Source organism: Oncorhynchus mykiss, chromosome 24 (assembly GCF_057628025.1).
Source record: "Oncorhynchus mykiss isolate SJ-2025 chromosome 24, ASM5762802v1, whole genome shotgun sequence".
NCBI classification, from domain to species: Eukaryota; Metazoa; Chordata; class Actinopteri; order Salmoniformes; family Salmonidae; genus Oncorhynchus; species Oncorhynchus mykiss.
The window spans coordinates 5,104,441-5,131,214 of NC_143045.1; the positions used below are offsets into that span (position 1 = coordinate 5,104,441).

At 44.5% G+C, this 26,774-nt stretch overlaps 1 protein-coding gene across 1 annotated transcript in view; it reads left to right on the forward strand.

The window, feature by feature from the left end:
* The window catches only part of LOC110503492 (serine/threonine-protein kinase D2), a 58,278-nt gene that overhangs the window by 11,616 nt on the left and 19,888 nt on the right, over positions 1-26,774 (forward strand). The window lies entirely within an intron of this gene.

Consider the following 26,774-nt stretch of genomic DNA (forward strand, 5'->3'; position numbering starts at 1 on the left):
GGGCTATAGTGTAGAGAGAGAATCATTGCACCATCTAAACCTCTGTGAAATATCCTTTCCACAACCAAAAGTATTGTATTTTCAGCTGTTTGAAGCCGGTGTACAAAACTGAAGATGCAAAAAACTTAGTGTTCTGAACCGGAAGCCTAGAAATAGCACACAGAACAGATCTACCGCTTCTTAGACTTGCTTTCAATCAGAATGACCTATCTATAACTCGCATTTCAATGTGAATTTGGTCAAGTCGCCCAGAAAGTGACATATTGCAACTTTAACTTACATTGTGTCTTTTGGAGAGGCTGCCTGGGTGGTGTTGTTTGGTGCGTTTCAGGAAAAGCAGTGTTTGCTCTAGAGGGTCTGAGGGCCTTTTTTATTTAATTTTTTAATAAGATGGCAGCAGTGGTTACCAGGGACAGCTGCAGACTCCCCGTGGTTTGTGGGTCATGCTTAACTTGCTTGTCTGTGCTGGTCCGGGATGTGTGGTGGAGGCCTGTGGACACTCACACTCTGTCTGTGTCTCTCTGTCTGTCTCTCTGTCTCTGAACCTAGGGTAACCTGAGGTTAGAGAGGCATGTCGTAAATACTCAACCACTGAAGCTGGCACTGCAGTGACTTTCATAGGAAGGAAGGGAGCGACACAGACGTCAGCAGGGATGGGTGGAGGATGAGGTAGAAGAAACGGGGGCGACGAAAAGGGAAGATTACGAAACTGTAGATTACATGAAAGAAATATATAGGCGTGTCATGTGGGTCTTCAACACGCTTGGCCTCGTGCTCTGGGTTCACTGTGAAAAACCTGTTGAACCGTGGCTAATTACTTACAGTATGTGGGCTAACAAACGTGATTCATCCCAACTAGAGGTTTCACTCTTCTATAGGATCTCTGACATGCTACTTTGATTTCGTTGTTTTGTGTTTTTAGTAAGAATCACAGGAAGTACAGGACACCTCATACATCAATTCTACAGAAGTCAGTACGTAGTTTCATGCCCACATTATATTCCCAAAATGTAGCAATACCAAAATGGCCACCGTATGACAAGAAGGGTTTAGTGTAGGAGTTAGGGTTGGTGTTTTGGTAACGGTCCGTGTTAGGTAAGCCCGACGACAATGGGTCAGTATGAGGGCTGGTTGGGTGGGGTCGCCTGTTTTGGGCCTGAGGGGGAGAGAGGACTGCCAGGCTGGCTGAGGAAAGTAATGGGGGTGGACAGGAGAGGAGCTAGGCTACGGGCGCTACCTCAGTAGGTGAACAAATTACATTAGGGCTGAGGAGAGGACTCGGTGGAAAGACCGAGTGTAGAGAGAGAAAGAGATGGAGTCAGACTTAAATGTTTTGTTTCTAGTATTGTGCTGGGAGCATCACTAGAAGGGATCGCTGGGGTCCCTTGTAAAAATGTCTTCTTCTTTTTATAAAAAATGTCCAGCCAAACTCTTTATGGGGTGGAATTCATTGAGAGCCGAGTGCTCACATTAGTGACTGGAGCTAGAGCACTAGCCTGCATCTCTCTCTCTCTCTCTTTCCCTCCTCTTTCTCTCTAAGCAGATCAGTGAAAACCCTTTCATCCTGACCTGAAAATGGGAATGAGGGATAAAAACCAGAATGGGTTATGGGAAGGAGGGGAGGAATAAAAGCATAGGGAGGAAAATGGAGGGAGGAGAGGGAGCCTACATAAAGGGAATGACTCACGGCACAGTAATGTGTCCATTGTGGCTCTCAGCGTGAATGGGGGGGGGGGGGGGGTTGATGTGTGTGTGTGTGTGTGTGTGACCGACCATGCACTCCCAGCACGCATTGGGAATGTTTAGCAAACACATGTTGTGCAGTGTTCTCTTGAGATCTCCCTGGAGAGTCCCATCTACAACACCCGGCCTGCTGAGTGGAGGGGGATGGAGGGAGAAGGAGAATAATCAGTTTTTTAGGGAAAAGAAGAGGGGAGGTAAACAACTAGCTCCGGCATCACTAATCACTCTCTCTGTCTCTCTACCTCCTCTACATTTTGTCCATCTTGATCCCTCTTTCTCCTCCTTATCCATCTCTTTTCCTGCTCTACAGATGTAGGATCATAATTGGATCACCCTGTTGTACAGCAGGAAATGGCACGTAATTCAAGGTTTAAAAAAGGCTTCTAAAGTTTGTCATTTCCACTTAAAAATGTGATTTGACCTAACTTTTTTCCATTAATTATATCCCACGCAATTATTCACATGTCCTGTTGCTGCAGGATTATTTTCCTGCTGTGAGAAACTGGTCAAATGAAGATCCTACTTCTGTATGTTTCGTACATCTGTTCCCTCTACTATCCCTGACTCCTTTACTTTCTCTCTTTTTCTTTCAGGTCTTGCTCTCCATCCCCCTCTTTTCCTCTCTTTCCTTTTCTTGTGAATATAGAAAGCTGGGCTGAGTGTGTAGATAGGAACCTGGCCCTGATCCCCTGGGCCTCTATCGGCTTACCTGGCCAGCCAGGCAGAGGGAGAGGCAGGCCCACAAAAGCCCCGTTCGGTGCAGCCGAGCGCAGCTCCTTTATCCCCAGGTCCCCCCTCTCCAGTCTGGGAACGGCTCTCACGTTACCTACCCGCTCCCACAGAAAGAATAAGATGCTTTGTCTCCGAGCCCCCACCCGAGACCAGCCCCCTCCAACACATACAAGAACGAACACACCGATCCCACCAAACCAACTTAAATGCAGGCGCACACACACATGGAAATGAACACAGCCCTTGATTATTTCCCCCTGCAAGCATATGAGCTTATCCCTCTTTCCTAAGCATAACCCTCCGGTTTCACAAGAGACGCCTCACAGTACTGGGCTGCTCGAAAAACAACCGGCAGGTATTTCTGTGTACTATAATAGCTACAGTACCAGTCAAAAGTTTGGACACACCTACTCATTCAAGTTTTTTTTTCTTCGTTTTTACTATTTTCTACATTGTAGAATAATAGCGACAACGTCCGACAAAACTATGAAATAACACATATGGAATCATGTAGCAACCACCAAGAAAAGTGTTCAACAATTCAAAGCATATTAGCCAGCCCTTTGCCTTGATGACAGCTTTGCACACTCTTTGCACGTGGTCGTTGTGTGGTGTGGTGTATTGGTCAGGTTGTTACTATAAGTTATGAATGTGTCTCGTAAGGATCAATTCATATATGTTATAAATCGGGGCACCAGTCCGTTATTGACAATGACTTTTGAACAAGGCTTGACCCGCGACGCATCAGAGTTACACACTTAGACCAATTTAGAACAATAGCCACAACTGATTTATCTGAAGGTATACCTGACGAGCCTAATGTCAGATTCAGAAACGTCTACCGTTTTCTAAAAAGTTGTGTATCAGAGAAACACACATGATAACAGGTCAAACACAAAGCGTAAGTGTGAGTGATGATAATTGCATTTGATACTGGATTTGTTTAATTCAGCAGGTTGTTTACCAGCAAATTGTTAGTGGTAGAGGATAATGTTCTCAATTTGCACGGAGCAACATTTACATACTCAAGACTACACCTAATAGGTCACGCGGGTGCGTACTGCGAAAGAGTGTGGTCTGTGAATTGTGAGCGGCGGGAGCAACTTAAAAAGGGCAAGTCGGGGTTCAGCGATAATGTTATGCTGATATTTAACGTTAACCTAAAGCGCTACACATTAGAGAGAAATGGCAATTAGCTGTGTAGTTACTCTCAATTGATGGAGTGGGGGGGGGGGGGGTCAGATGACATTGGTCAGACGACAGTGCAGCAGCACTATCTGATCTTAACCCTTTAACCTAACTCCTAACCCTATCATTAACCCTGACCTCAAACTAACCCCCTTGCCTAGCTAACGTTAGCCGCCTAGTTAACGTTATCATACATTTTGCAAATTTGTAACATTTCATACGAATTGGAATTCGTAACATATAGTATGAAATGGGTGATGGACATCCCCAAATGAATACATATCACACTAATTGTAGTATTCCGGATTTACGTTTACTATGTTACATTTACCCCTGAGTCCAGGTTGGACATCTTGGTCCATCGTTGAATGAATAGGCCTGTTTTCTTAGGCTTGCCACTTTCTGCGGTCAAGAGGAAGTATCTGGATTTGAACTTTATTGCCCTGTTGTATACGGGAGCAAAAATAATTCCAGCTTGGGCTCTTTGTTTAGAATATGTCATAGCCCTGGATCATGATAGCAGGCTGATTGGGACTATATGCTGGCCTTGATGGTCAAGCCTGGCACTTCAAAAGGGACTTCTTCTGGCCAGTAGGGTCAACCAGGGTTCCTGGACTGGAGGGAGTTGATAGGCCCCTGCACAAGGAGCTTGTGCTGATGTGACGCGAGGGTCTGTTCCTACATGGAAATGAGAGACAAATGTTGATGCTAACTGGTGCTGACCCCCGCTTCAGTCCCTCTGGCCCTATGGCCTAACCTAGGAGGGTCAATTTATAAAAATAAAAAAAAATGTAACCTTTATTTAACTAAGAAAGTCAGTTAAGAACAAATTCTTATTTACAATGACGGCCTGGGCCAATTGTGCTCCGCCCTATGGGACTACCAATCACAGCCGGATGTGATACAATCTGGGTTCGAACCAGGGACTGTACTGATGCCTCTAGCACTGAGATGCAGTGCCTTAGACCGCTGCGCCACTCGAGAGCCCAGACTTTACACGTGTCTGCATTAACATGGTAGTCCAGTGGTGAATTCACTAGGAACCAAGAGGAAGCAAACATACCGAAACTGGGAGGCACTAACATGAACTTGTCCCATAAGAAAAGCTTGTTTTCATTGCAAAACGTTTTCTATGTGTGCAATAATGAATACACCCCACATCTGTTTTGGTCAGGATCAGTGTGTTTTTGTTTTCTGTGGGGGCTTGTGTGAATGAAGTCTGCGTTTATTATAGCCTGTAGACCTGTTTTATACACTACAAAACCAAAAGTATGTGGACATCTGCATGTCAAACATCTCATTCCAAAATTATGGGCATTAATATGGAAGTCCCTTCTTTGCTGGTATAACACCCTCCACTCTTCTGGGAAGGCTTTCCATTAAATGTTGTAACATTGCTGAGGGGACTTACTTCCATTCAGCCACGAGCATTAGTGAGGTAGGGCACTGATGTTTGGCGATTAGGCCTGGCACGCACTCGGCGTTCCAATTCATCCCAAAGGTGTTTGATGGGGTTGAGGTCAGGGCTCTGTGCTGGTCAGTCAAGTTCTTCCACACCGATCTCGACAAACCATTTCTGTATGGACCTGTCTTTGTGCACGGGGGCATTGTCATGCTGAAACAGGAAAGGGCCTTCTCCAAACTGTTGCCACAAAGTTAGAAGCACAGAATCGTGTAGAATGTCATTATACGCTGTAGCGTTAAGATTTTAAGATATCCCTTTACTGGAACTAAGGGGCTGAGCTCAAACCATGAAAAACATCCGCCAAACCCAGATTCGTCCAGATGGTGAAGCGTGAATCATCACTCCAGAGAATGTGTTTTCCACTGCTCCAGAGTCCAATGGTGTCGAGCTTTACACCACTCCAGCCGACGCTTGGCATGTCACATGGTGATCTTAGGCTTGTGTGCGGCTGCTCGGCCATGGAAATCCATTTCATGATGCTCCCGATGAACAGTTCTTGTGCTGACGTTGCTTCCAGAGGCAGTTTGAAACTTGATAGTGAGTGTTGCAACCGAGGATAGACGATTTATTCGTGCTACATTCTTTAGCACTTGGTGGTCCAATTCTGTGAGCTTGTGTGGCCTACCACTTCGCGGCTGAGCTGTTGTGGCTCCTAGATGTTTCCACTTCACAATAAGAGCACATGGGCAGAAATTTGACGAACTGACTTGTTGGAAAGGTGTCATCCTATGACGGTGCCATGTTGAAAGTCACTGAGCTCTTCAGTAAGGCCCTTCTACTGCCAATGTTTGTCTATGGAGATTGCATGGCGGTGTGCTCAAATTGATACACCTGTCAGCAACGGGGGTGGATGAAATCGCGAAATCCACTAATTTGAAGGGGTGCTCACATATGTTTGTATACAGTTGAAGTCTGAAGTTTACATACACCTTAGCCAAAAACATTTGCACTCAGTTTTTCACAATTCCTGGCATTTAATCGTATAAAAATTCACAATTCAAAATGTATTTTAAGAATGTGAAATGTCAGAATAATAGTAGAGAATTACTAATTTCAGCTTTTATTTCTTTCATCACATTCCCAGTGGGTCAGACGTTTACATACACTCAATTAGTTTTTGGTAGCGTTGCCTTTAAATTGTTTAACTTGGGTCAAACGTTTCAGGTAGCCTTCAACAAGCTTCCCACAATAAGTTGGGTGAGTTTTGGCCCATTCCTCCTGACAGAGCTGGTGTAACTGAGTCAGGTTTGTAGGCCTCTTTGCTCGCACACGCTTTTTCAGTTCTGCCCTCAGATTTTCTACAGGATTGAGGTCAGGGCTTTGTGATGGCCATTCCAATACCTTGACTTTGTTGCCATTTTGCCACAACTTCGGATGTAAGCTTGTGGTCATTGTCCATTTGGAAGATCCATTTGCGACCAAGCTTTAACTGATGTCTTGAGATGTTGCTTCAATATATCCATATAATTTCCTCTCTTCATGATGCCATCTATTTTGTGAAGTGCACCGGTCCATCCTGCAGCAAAGCACCCCCACAACATTGTGCTTCACAGTTGGGATGGTGTTCTTCGGCATGCAAGCCTCCCCCTTTTTCCTCCAAACATAACGATGGTCATTATGGCCAAACAGTTCTATTTTTGTTTCATCAGACCAGAGGACATTTCTCCAAAAAGTGCGATCTATGTCCCCATGTGCAGTTGTAATCCGTAGTCAGGCTTTTTTATGGCGGTTTTGGAGCAGTGTCTTCTTCCTTGCTGAGCTGCCTTTCAGGATATGTCGGTATAGGACTCGTTTTGACTGTGGATATAGATGCAAAAGTATCTTCCTCCAGCATCTTCACAGGGTCTTTTGCTGTTGTTCTGGGATTGATTTGCACTTTTCGCACCAAAGTCCGTTCATCTCTAGGAGACAGAACATATCTCCTTCCTGAGTGGTATGACGGCTGCGTGGTCCCATGGTTTTTATACTTGCGTACTATTGTTTGTACAGATAAACGTGGTACCTTCAGGCATTTGGAAATTGCTCCCAATGATGAACCAGACTTGTGGAGGTCTACAATTTCTTTTCCGAGGTCTTGGCTGATTTCTTTAGATTTTTCCCATGATGTCAAGCAAAGAGGCACTGAGTTTGAAGGCAGGCCTTGAAATACATCCACAGGTACACCTCCAATTGACTCAAATGATGTCAATTAGCCTATCAGAAGCTTCTAAAGCCATGACATCATTTTCTGGAATTTTCCAAGCTGTTTAAAGGCAGTCAATTTAGTGTATGTAAACTTCTGACCCACTGGAATTGTGCTATAATCTGAAATAATCTGTCTGTAAACAATTGTTTGAAAAATTACTTCTGTCATGCACAAAGTAGATGTCCTAACCGACTTGCCAAAACTGTAGTTTAACAAGAAATTTGTGGAGTGGTTGAAAAACGAGTTTTTATGACTCCAACCTAAGTGTATGTAAACTTCCAACTTCAACTGTATATAGTGTATATGGCTGTGTGTATTCTTGTTTACACTTTGCATGTTTGTTTATATATGTTTATACACTGTACAGTATGCTGTGTGTATTTTTATTGGTGTGTATGTCAAGCATGTTTGTGTATGCAATTCATATACAATGTGTGAATGTGGGCCTCTTATATTCATGTGCTTGCTTGTGTGTGTCATCAGTGTTTCCACTCCTCTCCCTCTCCTGTCCTGCTGGTTTACAGAGTGTGTTCTGGTATGCTCCAGCCACGTCAGGAATGTAAACCTGTGCGTCTTTCCATGCCCTACTCTCCGTGACGAAGTTCAGACAGATCACTCACTGCCTCATACCTCCTTCCACCGGCCAACCACGAGCCAGGGGAAAAAGATTTGGGTTCACTGAACCTGAACATCCATAAAGAGCATTCCTTTCTGTGTGAGTCAGGTTGTTGAGTATCTAGCTAACTAAGTGAATGGGGGAAACTAAGAATATTTTTTTTAATACCACGAAATATAGCTGTCTCTCTTTCTCTCGTTCCTTCTTCTTGTCCTTCATTTTTTTTTTTTTTTAAGAAATGTATTTGTTCAAAACGTTCTTTTTTTTTGAGTCAACTACTCGCCACACTTCGTGTACTGCAGCTAGCTGTAGCTTATGTTTTCAGTACTATATTCACTTTCTGATCCTTTGATCGGCTGCAAGAGCTCTGATAGGTTGGAAGATTTCCTCCGGAAATCGTCATAGTTAATGTGTGCGTCTTCGGAAGGGTTTGAGAACCATGAGTCTCCATAGGTTTTGAATTGTCAATGAAGAGTCAATGTACCCAGAGGAGGACGGAAAATAGCTTTCCTCTGGCAACACCGTGGTGCTACCCTAGAGGGTGCTGTTGAGACTACTACTGCAGGTCTTTGTTGTGGAACAGTGTTTTAGTGACCTGAATATATTCAGTATAGTTTTATGTAAAAAAAATATATTACTTTTTAAAAATGTTTTACTCTTTTTTTTTTTTCTTTTTTTTTTTACTTCACTAAGTAGGATGGTCCTCCCCTTCCTTCTCTGAGGGGCCTCCCTTGCATTACACAGCACTATGCCCATAGCCATGTATAGGGCAAATGTTAAAATCACATACTTAGTTTTAATATTGCTCTAACTTTTATAATAGGCTAGTAGTGAATCATTTGGTATCCTACACCTGTAGTCTCTGTTGTTCAACTCCAGGGTTTCCCCCTCTAAACTTGGGCCAGCTGTGTGTGTTTGCAGCCAGTCAAGCATTTAGGAGGCCTGAGCTTGTCTCTTCCTCTGTGTGTCTGTGTGTGTGGCAAGGCTGATCGTGAGGATGCAGGGGAATAATGCTCTCAGGGCTGTGACACAAACAGGAAGACTCTTACTGCCCTTTCTTGGACACTCTCTTCCAGAGAGAACTCTGACTTCCTGACTTCCAGTATTGGGCCTTTTAAGTCTAGACTTTTTAGTTAGTGGGGTTGACTTTCTCTCTCTCTGTGTGTGTGTGTGTTTGTATCAACTTGGACGTAAGCAGTTCTGCAGTGTTGGCAACAAGCTGTCACCCTCACACTTTTACATCTGATTTAGGGCATTAACAATAGGTGATTTTCCTGCCACCACCCTCCTCTCTCTTTCATGTGTATTTCATTCTCTCCCTCTCGTTCTCTCCCCCTCTCTTTATACTCTGACGTCCCCAGCCTGTGCTGTCACTCTTACCCTGCAGGTGCTGATTCGGGGCAAAGGGAGGACAAGATTAGATGACATTCCTGCCGTCGGTTTCATCCCTCCGTCACAGTGACCTCACAGGGTTAAAAAAATAGCCCGTGCCCAGCTAACGTGTTTGTTCTGCCACGCTGCCAACAGCAACACAAAATGAGAGCAGAAATTCCAGCGATGAGCCACGCCGTTGTCAGGTGCCAACGAGGGCTGCGCGCCGGCGTCTTTTACAACCCGGTCGCCGCGGCAACGCCTCATTAAACACCTGTCCCTGTTCCGGCGGGCAGCGCGGTTCACTTTCAGGTGCTCTGTTAGGCCCTGTTTGAAACAGGTCCCTGAACAGGGATGGTCCCCACTCCCCACAGCAGGACTTTCCACTTACCACCCTCTGCCTGTAGATACTCACACGCCCAGTGATGGGGTTTGGCATTGCTGCTGTTTTCTGTACAGTGTTTTCAGCTGAAAAACGAGACATGGCTGTCTAAACAATGGCTGTTGTTTGAGGATGTTCTTCTTCCCTTTTAGAAGAACAGGAGGACGAACCTGTTGCGAGAACCCTTCTGTTTCTGACTCTGTTTCGTAAAGCCGTGTCTGGTTATTGTACTATGGAGCCTGTTCACAACGTAAGGCATGGAGTTACGTTATTGATTAAAAAGCGACTTTTTGGGTCTTAGTTGCACAATATTTAGGAGGAGGATGAAAGGGGTATTCCTGTGTCCCTGCTCGTAGATTATGTGTGAAAATGTCATCGCTTTGGCGATCTATTGGCTGTTCGGAATGGCTGGAGGTGTACACGGTACAGAGTGGATGGGTCGTCCACAGGGAACAATCCCACATTGTTCTGGTGGCCCATCTGAATTTCCGTCAGGGTTTTTTACATGATAATCTTTGAGTGTGCATCTGTGGCTGAGTTCTTATCTCCGGTGATGAGACACTTCCTCCTGTGTGATTTGCTGCTGTCTCCACTTCCCCACCGCGCTCAAACACTTCTGCTCTCTCTGTGAGCTCAAAGAACTCTGTCCTCCACTCTCTGCGAGATCATAGACACAGTCGTCCCTCTCACTCTCTCTCTCTCTCTCTCTGTGTGTCAGGTCATAGACCAGGTGTTCTCAAACTTATTTCATCCACGACGCCATTTTGATATCTGAAAATTCTCGGGACCCCAATCTTGTGAAACAAAATATGTAATTAACACTCAATGTTAACTTTTTATTTCATTTGGGGCTATGGTAGTCAATTGAAAAACATTCTAACAGTATTTCTGATTGTCTTCTCAACTCACCATCACATGCTTTTAATGTGGGGCTATGACAGTCAATTGCAAATTTGTGTGACATAATGTCGCTTTATCTCAACACCACTAATGAGAGTGCTTGACGCATGTCACTTTGGCACTTCTCAAAGTCAGGGGGCGTGGTCAACAGTGCACACCTAATCTCTGCTGTCACATCCATCCTGGATCAATATTTGGTTTTACGGTGCTTTCAAGACAACTGGGAACTCGGAAAAATACGAGGTCAAATCATGACGCCAGTGATCTTTAGGTCAGAATGTCGGAGCTCTAAAAATAGGTAAGAGTTCCCGAGATGGAATTCCGAGTTGGATGTTCACTGACGTCAAAAGTCTAAGATTTCCGAGTTCCCAGTTGTTTTGAATGCTGCACTAGTGCAGACGAGCACTGCTGAATCCAACTTCACACAGATATGAGCTGGCGAAGGGTACCATGAGTTTTAATGCTCTGAAGGAGACTCTCTCTGGTTGAATTTTATCTTTTAGATTTCAATCGTTTAGATTTTTAAGGTTAACCACATTACAATGATTTACAAATATATAAAATATTTTTTTATTTGTTGAAAACTTTTTTTTCCTTTACAACATGATTCCATATGTGTTATTTCATAGTTTTGATGTCTCCACTATTATTCTACAATGTAGAAAATAGTAAAAATAAAGAAAAACCCTGGAATGAGTAGGTGTGTCCAAACTTTTAACTGGTACTATGTACACTCAAAAGTTTGAGATCACTTAGAAATGTCCTTGTTTTTGAAAGAAAAACACGTTTTTTGTTCATTAAAATAAGATCAAATTGATCGGAAATACAGTGTAGACATTGTTAATACTGTAAATTACTATTGTAGCTGGAAATCCAAATTTATAATTTTAAAAGGCTAATTGATCATTAGAAAAAAAAACTTTTGCAATTATGTTAGCACAGCTGAAAACTGTTATTCTCATTAAAGAAGCAATAAAAATGGCCTTTAGACTAGTTGAGTATCTGGAGCATCGGCATTTGTGGGTTTGATTACAGGCTCAAAATGGTCAGAAACAAATAACTTTCTTCTAAAACTTGTCAGTCTGTTCTTGTTCTGAGAAATGAAGGCTATTCCATGCGAGAAATTGCCATGAAACTGAAGACCTTGAACAACGCTGTGTGCTACTCCCTTCACAGAACAGAGCAAACTGGCTCTAACCAGAATAGGAAGAGGAGTGGGAGGCCCCGGTGCACAACTGAGCAAGAGGAAGGGTACATTAGTGTCTAGTTTGAGAAACAGCTGCCTCACAAGTCCTCAACTGGCAGCTTCATTAAATAGTACCCACAAAACACCAGTGTCAACGTCAACAGTGAAGAGGCGACTCCGGGATGCTGGCCTTCCTCCCTCCAGTGTCTGTTCTTTTGCCCATCTTAATATTTTATTTTTATTGGCCAGTCTGAGATGGCTTTTTCATTGCATCGCTGCCTAGAAGGCCAGCATTCCGGAGTTGCCTCTTCACTGTCGACTTTGCACCTACCAGGTGTATGTTATGTATGGTATGTATGTAAGTACAGTGCCTTGCGAAAGTATTCGGCCCCCTTGAACTTTGCGACCTTTTGCCACATTTCAGGCTTCAAACATAAAGATATAAGACTATTTTTTTGTGAAGAATCAACAACAAGTGGGACACAATCATGAAGTGGAACGACATTTATTGGATATTTCAAACTTTTTTAACAAAACAAAAACTGAAAACCTGGGTGTGCAAAATTATTCAGCCCCCTTAAGTTAATACTTTGTAGCGCCACCTTTTGCTGCGATTACAGCTGTAAGTCGCTTGGGGTATGTCTCTATCAGTTTTGCACATCGAGAGACTGACATTTTTTCCCATTCCTCCTTGCAAAACAGCTCGAGCTCAGTGAGGTTGGATGGAGAGCATTTGTGAACAGCAGTTTTCAGTTCTTTCCACAGATTCTCGATTGGATTCAGGTCTGGACTTTGACTTGGCCATTCTAAAACCTGGATATGTTTATTTTTGAACCATTCCATTGTAGATTTTGCTTTATGTTTTGGATCATTGTCTTGTTGGAAGACAAATCTCCGTCCCAGTCTCAGGTCTTTTGCAGACTCCATCATTCTTCCAGAATGGTCCTGTATTTGGCTCCATCCATCTTCCCATCAATTTTAACCATCTTCCCTGTCCCTGCTGAAGAAAAGCAGGCCCAAACCATGATGCTGCCACCACCATGTTTGACAGTGGGGATGGTGTGTTGCTTTTACGCCAAACATAACGTTTTGCATTGTTGCCAAAAAGTTCAATTTTGGTTTCATCTGACCAGAGCACCTTCTTCCACATGTTTGGTGTGTCTCCCAGGTGGCTTGTGGCAAACTTTAAACGACACTTTTTATGGATATCTTTAAGAAATGGCTTTCTTCTTGCCACTCTTCCATAAAGGCCAGATTTGTGCAATATACGACTGATTGTTGTCCTATGGACAGAGTCTCCCACCTCAGCTGTAGATCTCTGCAGTTCATCCAGAGTGATCATGGGCCTCTTGACTGCATCTCTGATCAGTCTTCTCCTTGTATGAGCTGAAAGTTTAGAGGGACGGCCAGGTCTTGGTAGATTTGCAGTGGTCTGATACTCCTTCCATTTCAATATTATCGCTTGCACAGTGCTCCTTGGGATGTTTAAAGCTTGGGAAATCTTTTTGTATCCAAATCCGGCTTTAAACTTCTTCACAACAGTATCTCGGACCTGCCTGGTGTGTTCCTTGTTCTTCATGATGCTCTCTGCGCTTTTAACGGACCTCTGAGACTATCACAGTGCAGGTGCATTTATACGGAGACTTGATTACACACAGGTGGATTGTATTTATCATCATTAGTCATTTAGGTCAACATTGGATCATTCAGAGATCCTCACTGAACTTCTGGAGAGAGTTTGCTGCACTGAAAGTAAAGGGGCTGAATAATTTTGCACGCCCAATTTTTCAGTTTTTGATTTGTTAAAAAAGTTTGAAATATCCAATAAATGTCGTTCCACTTCATGATTGTGTCCCACTTGTTGTTGATTCTTCACAAAAAAATACAGTTTTATATCTTTATGTTTGAAGCCTGAAATGTGGCAAAAGGTCGCAAAGTTCAAGGGGGCCGAATACTTTCGCAAGGCACTGTATCAGACCTTATTTTATATCCCCCAAAAACACCTACAAAAACACCTTTCATTTCCCCATAGGGTCTCTGTCCAATGAACCATGCACGTACGTACGTACATACATACATACAGTTGAAGTCGGAAGTTTACATACACTTAGGTTGGAGTCATTAAAGCTTTTTTTTTTCAACCACTCCACAAATTTCTTGTTAACAAACTACAGTTTTGGCAAGTAGGTTAGGATATCTACTTTGCATGACAACATTAATTTTTCCAACAATTATTTACAGACAGATTATTTCACTGATAATTCACTGTATCACAATTCCAGTGGGTCAGAAGTTTACATACACTAAGTTGATTGTGCTTTTAAACAGCTTGGAAAATTTCAGAAAATGATGTTATGGCTTTAGAAGCTTCTGATAGGCTAATTGACATCTATTGAGTCAATTGGAGGTGTACCTGTGGATGTATTTCAAGGCCTACCTTCAACCTCAGTGCCTCTTTGCTTGACATCATGGGAAAATCAAAAGAAATCAGTCAAGACCTCAGAAAATAAATTGTAGGCCTCCACAAGTCTGGTTCATCCTTGGGAGCAATTTCCAAACGCCTGAAGGTACCACGTTCATCTGTACAAACAATAGTACGCAAGTGTAAACACCATGGGACCACGCAGCCGTCCTACCGCTCAGGAAGGAGAAGCGTCCTAGAGATGAACGTACATTGGTGCGAAAAGTGCAAATCAATCCCAGAACAACGGCGAAGGACCTTGTGAAGATGCTGGCGGAAACAGATACAAAAGTTTGCAGTGGTCTTAAAAATCCTACAATGAGATTTTCAGGATTTTTTTTCTTCTCATTTTGTCTGTCATAGTTGAAGTGTACCTATGATGAAAATGACAGGCCTCTCTCATCTTTTTAAGTAGGAGAGCTTGCACAATTGGTGGCTGACTAAATACTTTTTTGCCCCACTGTATATACATATATATGTATAAATATATACACAGCATATAATCATAATTACATTTTTCTCCGGATTTTGGAAAGTTCATATCACACGACAGCTAGTTTGGGAAGTGCTGTCACAGACACAGTTCCCCTCTCTCTGTAAGGTCATTGATGCAGTCGCTCTCGCTCTCTCTCGCTCTCTGTGTGTGAGGTCATACAGTAGATGCTGTCCCCTTGTCTCTGTGAGATCATAGACCAGGGATCATCAACTAGCCGGACAATTTTGTCTTGAGTGTATAGATGGGGGGGGGGGGGGCGAATCAAAACATAATAATATATATTTAGGGCCTCCTGAGTGGCGCAGCAGTCTAAGGCACCCAAAAACACTCAGGTAACCTGCCTAAATGACTACTGACCCATAGCACTCACGTCTGTAGCCACTCACATTTGTAGCCATGAAGTGCTTTGAAAGGCTGGTCATGGCTCACATCATCACCATTATCCCAGAAACCATAGGCCCACTGCAATTTGCATACCGCCCAAGCATATCCTCAGATGATACAGTCTCTATTGCACTCCACACTGCCCTTTCAAACCTGGACCAAAGGAACACCTATGTGAGAATGCTATTCATTGACTACAGCTTAGCGTTCAACACCATCGTTCCCTCAAATCTCATCTCATCACTAAGCTAAGGACCCTGGGAGTAAACACCTCCCTCTACAACTGGATCCTGGACTTCCTGTTGGGTCGCCCCCAGGTGGTAAGGGTAGGTAACAACACATCTGCCACGCTTATCCTCAACACAGGGGCCCCTCATGGGGTGCGCGCTTAGTCCCCTCCTGAACCGCCAAGCACGACTCCAACACCATCATTAAGTTTGCCGATGACACAACCGTGGTAGGCCTGATCACCGACAACAACAAGCCTATAGGGAGGAGGTCAGAGACCTGACTGTGGTGCAAGGACAACAACCTCTCCCTCAACATGATCAAGACAAAGTCGATGATTGTGGACTACAGGAAATGGAGGACGAAGCACGGCCCCATTTTCATCGATGGAGCAGGTTGTGATCTTCAAGTTCCTTGGCGTCCACATCACCAACAAACTTACATGGTCCAAGCACACCAAGACAGTCGTGAAGAGAGCACGACAAAACCTATTCCCCTTCAGGAGACTGAAAAGATTTGGCATGGGTCCTCAGATCCTCAAAAGGTTCTTCAGCTGCACCACTGCCTGGTATGGCAACTGCTCGGCTTCCGACCACAAGGCACTACAGTGGGTAGTGCGTATGGCCCAGTACATCACTGGGGCCAAGCTTCCTGCCATCCAGGACCTCTATACCAGGCGGTGTCAGAGAAGGCCCTAAAAATTGTCAGACTCCATCCACCCTAATCATAGACTGTTATCTCTGCTACCGCATGGCAAACGGTGTCTGAGCACCAAGTCTAGGTCCAAGATGCTTCTACCCCCAAGCCACGAGATCCCATGGCGCTTATTGAAAGAGTAGGCGTGTTCACCCCGGTGTCATAGCTAAATTCCCAACCTGGCCACATTCCATTATTGCCACCTAATCATCCCCCCCATTCCCAATTGGCATGTATCACTCGTCACCTCTCCACCTGATAGCTGATGTGTGGTGATCGTTCTGGCACAAAATGGTTGCCGTGCAGCACTGATTTGTGCTCTAAACATTGATGGTGAATGAGGTGAGTTTCCCTCTACTATTTAAAGTGCTTTGATTACCTCGGTAGGAATGTGCTATATACATCTAATCCATTGTTATTATTTGTGTACGATCAAATGTCTCTTTATTATGCTTGGGAATACTTTGTAACATATATCCAAAATTGAGACCACTTGGAGCTGATTTCCTGATGTTTTTATAGTCTTATGTCCAACAGAGAAAATTCTATAAAACAACAATAATTATTATTATTTGCTCCGAAAACTTGGGGGGCCAAATAAAACCACCTGCGTGCCACAGACTGATTAGAAAGGGACTTTGACGTTATAAACAGTTCCTCTTTCTGTGATGTCATATATACAGTCCTTACTGTTGCTGCGAGGCCATGGTGTTAAGCACTGTAGAATGCTATGCTATGCCCTAATATGAGAGTTTGTCCTAGGAGAGGTCACCACAAAAACCCTCACGTTTCAACGTTCTCCCGGGTCGTAGGTCGTGGGGGGGCTGTAGCTTTTCGAGCATGTCTTTTCTCGCCACCTCATCGCGAGGCTGGGCGGTCGTATATGGACCGTGTCGACAGCATGTTGAGCTGCAAGGGAGGAAGTCGTGGTGAGGATGTAAAAAAATAGAACTCTGAGTCGGACCGTCCCCCCTCTGCGCTGCGCTTCACACCTAGACAGGCTATTTATAACTCGTCGCCTAACTCTGAAGCCCTCTGGTGCGTCTAGCAACGAAGTAGAGGGCTCCTCAAAGGTCGGAAACGGACGTTGGCGGTGGCGGTGGTCGTGTGTATCATTGTCATTGTGATATAGTTGACTCAGGCTGATTACTTGCTAGTGTGGTGTAGTGTTGAAGTATCAAGTGTAATAGATGAAGCGATACACTGAAAGATATCTGTCCCACTCTGATCCCTCTCAGGGATACCACTTTAATAAATGTTTGGGAGTTGACTATAGAATACTACAGTACTTACTATAGAATACTATAGTACACTGTAGTATACTGTAGAGTACTATACTACATACTGTGGTATCCCTTGATCGTGTAGTGCTTACTATAGTATTCTACAGTATAATACTCAATTCTATACCACACACTGTAGTTTCCCTTGATCATGTGTAGTACTTACTATAGAATGTTGTAGTATATTGTAAAATACTATAGTAAATACAACAGTAGTATCCGTTTAAAAAAAACACTGTAGTAAATACTACAGTAATGTCCGCAAAAAGACTACAGTTTGCAAAACACTACACTTTTTTAAACTGAAGTAAATACTACAGTATTTAATTTGCATATCCCCTGCCCATTCCCCTCCCCCATATCCCAATTTGTGCCACCCATAAGTGAGAAACCTACATGCCAAGTATAGACAATATACTGTGTTCCCTACAGGTTATAGAAAAGAGAAGAATCTATTTTAGCATTTCTCCAGTAGGTTTCCTCAAGGAGAAAGTCCCCCACTTCTATGTCAAAGATAATAAAACAGAAACACTATAGTAAATACTACAGTCTGCAAGAACACTGCAGTGAATACTATAGTATTTTTTTTGTAAATATGGAAATGACCATAGTTGTGACATGGTTCTGACATGCCTCGTTTCCCAACAGCATGTCGTTTTCCAACAACATTTAATCCTGTCGTGTTCTACCGTATGATCACATGGTCTCGATATGTCTGGTTGATCCAAGACTGGAGCGGAAGGAAAACCAATTTAGGACTCGATTTGTTCCGTAGCGTGTTGTAGCACGATTTTAAAAAGCTGCGTTCCCGCTGTAGCGGAGACTGCATTTTACGGTAAAAGCTGCACGTGTTGGCTCAATCGGAAATTTGCCTCGCCTTTTTTCATTTCAATCGCCCGATAACACCGATTTGAATCAAGCCCTTAGCCTCAAGAGACAACAGAGAGAGAGAGAGAGAAAATAATGGTGAGAAAAGATGATGTCAAGAGAAGCCACATTCTGAGACTGTGCAGCAGGACAAAGACCTCTCTGCCAGAGGCTACTGAATACAGCCTGGATCACATCAGACGGCCAGGAGGTCAGGCGGTAACACTGTTCAAAGAAACAAGGAAGCAGTAAAACAAACAGATGGGAGTGCAGCGCTGTGGAGCGTGACATCATTGTGTTTGAATGGAAAATATTGTGTATGAATAGAATATATTGTTCTCTGAGCTCCCATTTCACTCTCAAAGAGACTTCTCCATGACACCCAGCCTATTGTGTGTGTGTGTGTGTGTGTGCACGTGCGTGTGTGTGTACCCTTGACGTCACTATGTTTGTTTTGACTGCTGATGTTTTTGATATTTTTTGATATGTGTGTGTATTTTCATTACTGGTGTTTGGACAATCTACCCTCTGCCCAAGATAAAGATTCTTGTGGTTATTGACGGTGGCGACCTGGTGGACACCCAGCGAAAGGGATAATGTGCAGTCTGTAGGACATTTTTTTTTGATGAGGGCTGGCTACTATACGGACTACTATAGGGTCCTCTTTCTACCCTTCTACTCTCTGTGCGACTCGAAACAGAGTCCAGGCAGTGAGAATAGAATGAATACAGCCTTGTCCCACATCCTGTTCAATCGACTGAGCTAAAATAAATCAATCTCTGCTTTTCTGTTGAGACTAATATCTACCTCAAATTAGTCCCTTTGGAAGTTTTTCTTGGTAAGCCCTTCTCTTGTTCCAGATCTGTATTTTTTTTTGTTGCCTTTTCCTACTCCATTGTCAATCCGAACATGTTTGACATGACAAATCCTCATGGAGTTGGCAAGAGAGCCGAAACAGACTAGTGCCCAGGCTAGAAGGAGGAGGCCAAACCCAGAAATCCTGGAGACTGTGATCGTCTTAACATTTTAAACGCAGCAGCAGAGCCTCTCCAGCCAGTAGCCAGTCCAGACAGAACTCTCTCCCCTCAGACACAGCCAACAGCAACTTTAACTTCATCTGCTAATAGAGGGAATGAACCCACCTCACCGGGGGACACATTTCTCCCCATGTTTGTTTGGCTTCTGAATGACGGGGAGGAGGAGGAAGAGGTCGGAGCCAGTGAAGGAGGTAGAGCGTAGTCACTATATGGCCATGCTAGAAAGGAGAAACGTGGCAAATTGGCAATGGTATCATGGCTTGTTAGTGATGGGTTCTGACTTCTAAACTTGAACTATGAAATATCCTTTGTTCACGGTACTGCGGGAGAGCGGGGAATGCAGGAGGTTTACGTTCTGTCGGAACCTGTTGTTGTTAGACATCAGGTGTCCTATGGAAAGGAGTAGGGCCACAGTCTGGTTTCTACGCCAGAAGTGAATGGTTATCTGTAGGAGGGATGTATATGGCGCGGTTGGATATGAGCCGTGGTTGCGGTCACTGATAAAAGTAGAGAGCTGTGGGTCAGTGAGGAATGGGGGGGGGGGCGAGGTCAGGTCACATGAAGGGATACGGAACAGTTTATTACCCACGTCACTTAATTTCCTGCCGAGCAACAAAGGTTGTTATGGTCAGAGAAGAGGAGGAGACTTCGCCTAAAGTGGGGTCTATATACTTGTGCTGTTGGGAACACGTTTGTGTCTGCTCAGCTCTCTGGCCCAGTGAGCGAATAAACTTGGTTTGAGCTTTTTCTTTTATAGTTGTCCGTTAGATTCTAAAACAGAGTTTAAAAAAGTAACAGTTAGCTAGATGGCCATGCTAGACAGCCATGCTAGACAGGATAAACGGAGCAAATTGGCAATGGCATCATTGCTTATTAGCGACAACCTGAGGTATTTAATCTAGATTTACTGGGGTTGGAAGGAGTGGTTGGAAAGGCCCCTAAAGTCCTGGCGTCCTGATGGGATGGATGCATGTCAGGTGTTTTACCTTGGGCTGGGAAACTCAGCCTCTGAGCACTCTGGGTAGTAGCTCATTCTGAAGCAGGAATAGCAGGAGAGCAGAGGATGACGGTGATAGAAAGAGGAGACAGGAGGCAGAGAGAGCGGAGGATTCAGGAAAGAGAGGAGGCGAGAGAGAGTAGGGCGGGAGAAAAGTAGGAAGGGGGGAGGAAAAACAAAGGAGGAATATGGCAGGATCAAGAGAGAGAGAGAGAGGGAGGGAGAGAAGGGCCTCTGTAATTTACCAGTCAGTCATAATGAAGGCATTGGCCTGAGGAGGAGCTGGCGGGAAACCTAATCCTTGGCAACACAAAGATGCTTGCTGGAGACACAGCCCTGTCTCCAGGCAAGCTAACGAACTCTATCTGCCAGTAGCTATGATTGCACCCACTCCCATTGTCTGAATACATTACTGTACAAACAACACTTGTGCAAATAAATACTCACATAGCCTCCATGCATTTAGATACAGACTGCTTAGAAGCTCAGTATACTATGCTGCCCATACGCTATGCTAAACCAGATACTGGGAAAGAGAGGATGTGCTGTTACCCCCACCACATCTAGCCTACGTGCCAGACAATGCTACGTTGTTGCCTCGGCTTGTTTTGGCCAACCAAATTGGCAAAAGCAGAAAGACACTGGCAGCTAGGCTAATACTATCATTATCATCCACATCAAGGCTAGGAGGACGCCGGCAGAGCTACAGTGTGAGGAGGAGGCGTTGTTGAGAGCACTGGAAGCTGCTAAAGGCCTATGTTTGCCTCGGCCAGTAGAACCACAGTAATTGCCCTAGCATGCCTTGCGGGGCTTAGTGTGGGTCAGCTGGGGCCTGTCTTTGGGTCGGAGGGGAAGGGTGGGAAGGCGGTGGTTGTGGAGTCATTTGGCTGGTGTGAGTCTTTCTTTAGCTAGGGTCAACAGCAGCAGCACGGCAGGGTGTGGTGTCCTGGGATAGTGGGACAGTGTGTTGTGATTAGGGCCCACTACTGTGGTTTGGTTCAGGGGGAGATGGACATTTATGACCTGGAGTAGGTCTGTGGTGACAGAGTTCTGGGTCTGGCACTATAGCAGGTCTGGGTGTGGTGTTGACTAACGGAGTTGGAAGGTTAGTGTGGGAGCAGTAAGGTTCCTGGGTATTGGGACAGGCCAGGTCTGGAGTGTGTCTCACGGTCTGTGTTGTTGACTCCTGTTCAGTAGTAGACCCGGCTGGGTGGGGTGGGCTAACAGTGTTGTTTGGCAGGGAGACAAGCCAAGCTCTTGGCCTCCCTCAAAATGTGCTGTTGTGGATTCCCCACTGCGTGAAAGAAAGAGGGTGTGTTTGGTTAACTAACAGCAGAGATGGAAACGGAGGGACTGTGGGAGTGTGTACAGGAGGCCGTGTGTAATGTCAGTGTGTATAGGAGGTTGTGTTTGGTGTCTAGTACCACGGAGAAGAAGAGTTGAAGGGTGTGTGTGTCCGTATGTGTTGTATGTGTGTGCTGTATGCTTTGAGGCTGAGCGCATGGTTCCCTCTTCCTGTTTGTTTTTACAGCTTTTTGTTGTTACATGTACATTCTACACACATTTTACATACATGTCACAATTCTTTGTATAAAAAAAAACTCTGTCCATCCCACTTATCTCGGTAAACCCACCCCTCAGCTACTCTGTCTATCCCACTTATCTCCGTAAACCCACCCCTCAGCTACTCTCAGTCCATCCCACTTATCTCCGTAAACCCACCCCTCAGCTACTCTGTCCATCCCACTTATCTCCGTAAACCCACCCCTCAGCTACTCTCAGTCCATCCCACTTATCTCCGTAAACCCACCCCTCAGCTACTCTGTCCATCCCACCTATCTCCGTAAACCCACCCCTCAGCTACTCTCAGTCCATCCCACTTATCTCTGTAAACCCACCCCTCAGCTACTCTGTCCATCCCACCTATCTCCGTAAACCCACCCCTCAGCTTCTCTGTCCATCCCACTTATCTCCGTAAACCCACCCCTCAGCTACTCTCAGTCCATCCCACTTATCTCCGTAAACCCACCCCTCAGCTACTCTGTCCATCCCTCTTATCTCGGTAAACCCACCCCTCAGCTACTCTGTCTATTCCACTTATCTCCGTAAACCCACCCCTCAGCTACTCTCAGTCCATCCCACCTATCTCCGTAAACCCACCCCTCAGCTACTCTCAGTCCATCCCACTTATCTCCGTAAACCCACCCCTCAGCTACTCTCAGTCCATCCCACCTATCTCCGTAAACCCACCCCTCAGCTACTCTGTCCATCCCACCTATCTCCGTAAACCCACCCCTCAGCTACTCTCAGTCCATCCCACTTATCTCCGTAAACCCACCCCTCAGCTACTCTGTCCATCCCACCTATCTCCGTAAACCCACCCCTCAGCTACTCTCAGTCCATCCCACTTATCTCTGTAAACCCACCCCTCAGCTACTCTGTCCATCCCACCTATCTCCGTAAACCCACCCCTCAGCTACTCTGTCCATCCCACCTATCTCCGTAAACCCACCCCTCAGCTACTCTCAGTCCATCCCACCTATCTCCGTAAACCCACCCCTCAGCTACTCTGTCCATCCCACCTATCTCCGTAAACCCACCCCTCAGCTACTCTGTCCATCCCACCTATCTCCGTAAACCCACCCCTCAGCTACTCTGTCCATCCCACCTATCTCCGTTAACCCACCCCTCAGCTACTCTCAGTCCATCCCACCTATCTCCGTAAACCCACCCCTCAGCTACTCTGTCCATCCCACCTATCTCCGTAAACCCACCCCTCAGCTACTCTCAGTTCATCCCACCTATCTCCGTAAACCCACCCCTCAGCTACTCTGTCCATCCCACCTATCTCCGTAAACCCACCCCTCAGCTACTTTCAGTCCATCCCACTTATCTCCGTAAACCCACCCCTCAGCTACTCTGTCCATCCCACCTATCTCCGTAAACCGCCCTCTTATGAATTCCATGTGCCATATATTTTTCAACTGTGCTGTGATCTTTCACATAAATTCTGAACCGGTCTAATCTCATACAATCTAAAGATGGTAAGTTAAAGATACATATATTTTACTAAAAGTATTATTTTAATATATGATAATGTTTTTACTGAAAATATTGATCGATTTATTATGGCTTTCCAAATCTCCCAACGGTGCTATTTGTAGTGTTAATTTAAGATAGGTTCAGGAATGTCTGAAACATGATATCTGTCTCCAGAACAAGCTACTGTATATAGGGGAAATACCAAAATAATTGATCTAATGATTCTGTCTCTACATAGAAAAATCTGCAGAGATGAGATGGTTGTATGCCCTATATACATAACATTCTGTTTGTGGCAAGAATTTTGTATAATCATTTCAATTGAAAAGCTCTTTTGCGAATCAGATCATAAATCATGTGCCATGGAAGTGGCACATCAATAATCTATTTCTCAACACTTTTGCTACCTACAGTACCAGTCAAAAGTTTGGACACACCTAGTCATTCAAGGATTTTTTTGTTATTTTTACTATTTTCTACATTGTAGAATAATAGTGAAGACATCAAAACTATGTCAGGGCTATTTGACCAAGAAGGAGAGTGATGGAGTGCTGCATCAGATGACCTGGCCTTCGCTATCGCCCGACCTCAACACAATTGAGATGGTTTGGGATGAGTTGGACCACAGAGTGAAGGAAAAGCAGCCAAGTGCTCAGCATATGTGGGAACTCCTTGAAGACCGTTGGAAAAGCATTCCAGGTGAAGCTGGTTGAGAGAATGCCAAGAGTGTGCACATTTTTCTCAAATGTTGGTCTTTAATAGAGGGCAGACAAACAAGTTCCCTACCTTCTCCCCCTTCCTCTTCCTGTTAGTGTGTAGGGTCTGGCCAGATGGGCTGTAGAGGGGGTGGGAGAGAGACAGATGTTGAATCCCAAACCAGTCTCTTTCCCTCGCCTCTCGGCCCTCCATTTGCCTGTTTACGTGCACCTCCGCCACAAGTGTCCCAAAACTAGGGAGTGAAACTTATCGAGGGTGTAGGGGCTAATTAGACCCTCTGATAACCACTTCGACCAAGGCTGCAAGCTCCAGAGCAAAGAGCTATCCCAACACACACTGCGATATGTTTTGGAGTTTACGCAATATCATACAAAAATAACGGAGAGGCGTGCGTGATTATCTGCCACATGCATTTGTTTGTGTCTGATTTCGAGACGTGACACGTAACACATGAAATACCTCCCAAATGAAAGGTTCAACTGTTATTGAGGTCAATACAGTCTATTGTAAATCGACCGGAATTGTTATTTTGTGTTTCATGCTCGTTTTACCACGTGGAACTTGAGTTGCGTCATTCAAGTTCCCAGTGCGTCCAGAAGTTGACGGTTTTATTTCATATTCCCCTCGTCAGTCTGAAAGTCAACCTCGGAGTGACAGGCCCTCCAGGTGAGTTGGTAGGAGCGAGAGCGAGGCTATGCCATAGGGCCTGCTTCCTCTTGACCAGCCCCGGGTGTTCTGATGTTAGCTATTTCATGTTACAGTATATGTAAGTTCCAGCATATTGGCCTACTCTCCTCTCTTCTAGTAAAAGAGTAACCCTATCCCCTAACCCCATAAATCCCTGTGCCACGCCCCGAATGGGAGAGGTCACCACCTGGCTCTTATAAATGACCCAGATGCCAATTCCCTTGCTAACATTACCAGCATTCTGCATTGGATGCCACCGTCAAGCCATTCTATTTCATATCCTGTATATGCCGACTGTTTTATACAGGATCCTGGGTATTCTTGTGGTGCTGGGCGTTGAGATCATGTCCCAGCTCTGTTGACCCGTGCCCTGGAACATGTATAGTGCTGCTGACCTGAACCAGGCTATATTAACTATTCAGGAGCCCGAGGCTGTCCAATCAACCACCTAGGCTCGCTTAGGTGACTTTGACTGACGCTTTCGTGTGTGTGTGTGTGTGTGTGTGTGTGTGTGACAGGGGTATAGTGTTACCCCTGTGTCTTTCTCGATGATGTCTGTCTGTATGTAACAGAGCACCCTTGCCTATCACTGGTCACTGGCCATGTCCGTAACTCAGATTTGGTGTGTTAATCCAGGAGGACCAATGGGCACATTGTGTTCCTTTTTAGGGTGGGATTGGCAAGATGTGTGTGTTGTTGTTCCCATCAGCAGGCTTGGCTGAGCTGTTGTTATGCCTGATTGGGTATGAGCTGTCTATTGTCTATCCTGTTGCCTAGTCACTTTACCACTACCTACAGTATATGTACATAGTTACTTCAATTACCTCGTACCCCTGCGCATCGACTCGGTTCTCGTACTCTCTGTATATAGCCTGTTATTGTTATTCATTATTCACTGTGTACTTTTTCCTCGTGTCACTATTTCTATATATTCTAAACTCTGCGTTGTTGGGGGAAAAAAGGACAAATTTTGTCTACACCTGTTGTTTACAAAGCATGTGACAAGTAAAATGTGATTTGATTGTTGCTTCTCAGTTCCGTTGCTCAGGGAAGTGTCATTGTGACAGTGATGCTCAGTCAGCTGTGAATTTGATTTGACACCTGCCTACTCTGATACTTTCGTTTTGCACCATTTATAATGTATCTTTTTCAAACTCTCTTATCAATACATTGAACTGCTTGATATCTGAAATACAATCTGGGATTATATACAGTGGAGTCTGAAATGATTGACATGGCCCCAAGACATGCTAACCTCTCACCATTCCCAATAACAGGGGAGGTTCGCATGTCTTACCGGTATGATCTTTGACCCTCTGAAACGTTCTCACTCATTATTATTCACGTTTCACTCAGGATTATCCGCAATTTATGGTAGCATCCACGTGACCGTAGAAGTGTTCAGAAACATATTCTATTCTCATTTACAATGAAAGGGACTCATAGATGACACGATTCATTTATATTGGGCACAAAATAATCTGAAAACACAACCAAAACAAACTGCAAATGCATCCAGGAAGTTCGTAGAGTCACATTGTGTGCTAGGAACATGAGACCTAATACTAAACTTTTGACTACTTTATTTATAAGAATCTTTAGGGGTGTCAGTCATTTTTACCCCTACCTTTTTTGAGAGAAAAAAAAGTATTACTTGTTAAACAAAATATATTTCTCTAAGCAATTGAAATAGTATAAAATAATATACTTTCCCATTTTGTAGAGCATACAATACAGTATTTGAATTATTTATTTAATATAGTCATTATTGCTTATCTTTATCAAGGGTGTCAATCATTTTGGAGCCCACTATAGGTGTGTGTGTATGTTTGCCATGTGACCCCCATGGTTTTCTCAGAAGAGTGAGTGTGTGTGTGTGTGAGAGAGAGCCACACACACAACAGGAAACGGTTTATTACCCCCCCTTTCCCCGAACTCACCACCTAGTTGCCAGGTGTGCGTGTGCGTGCCTGCGTGCATAGGCCTATCAATGTGTATGTGTGTGTGTGCTTGTGTGCACGTTCCCCCACTTTTCCTTGTGCTATCCTTCTCTAACGCTTCACTAAGTGAGCAGAGTTGTCCACTGGGGGCACACCTGCAGCCTGTCACTA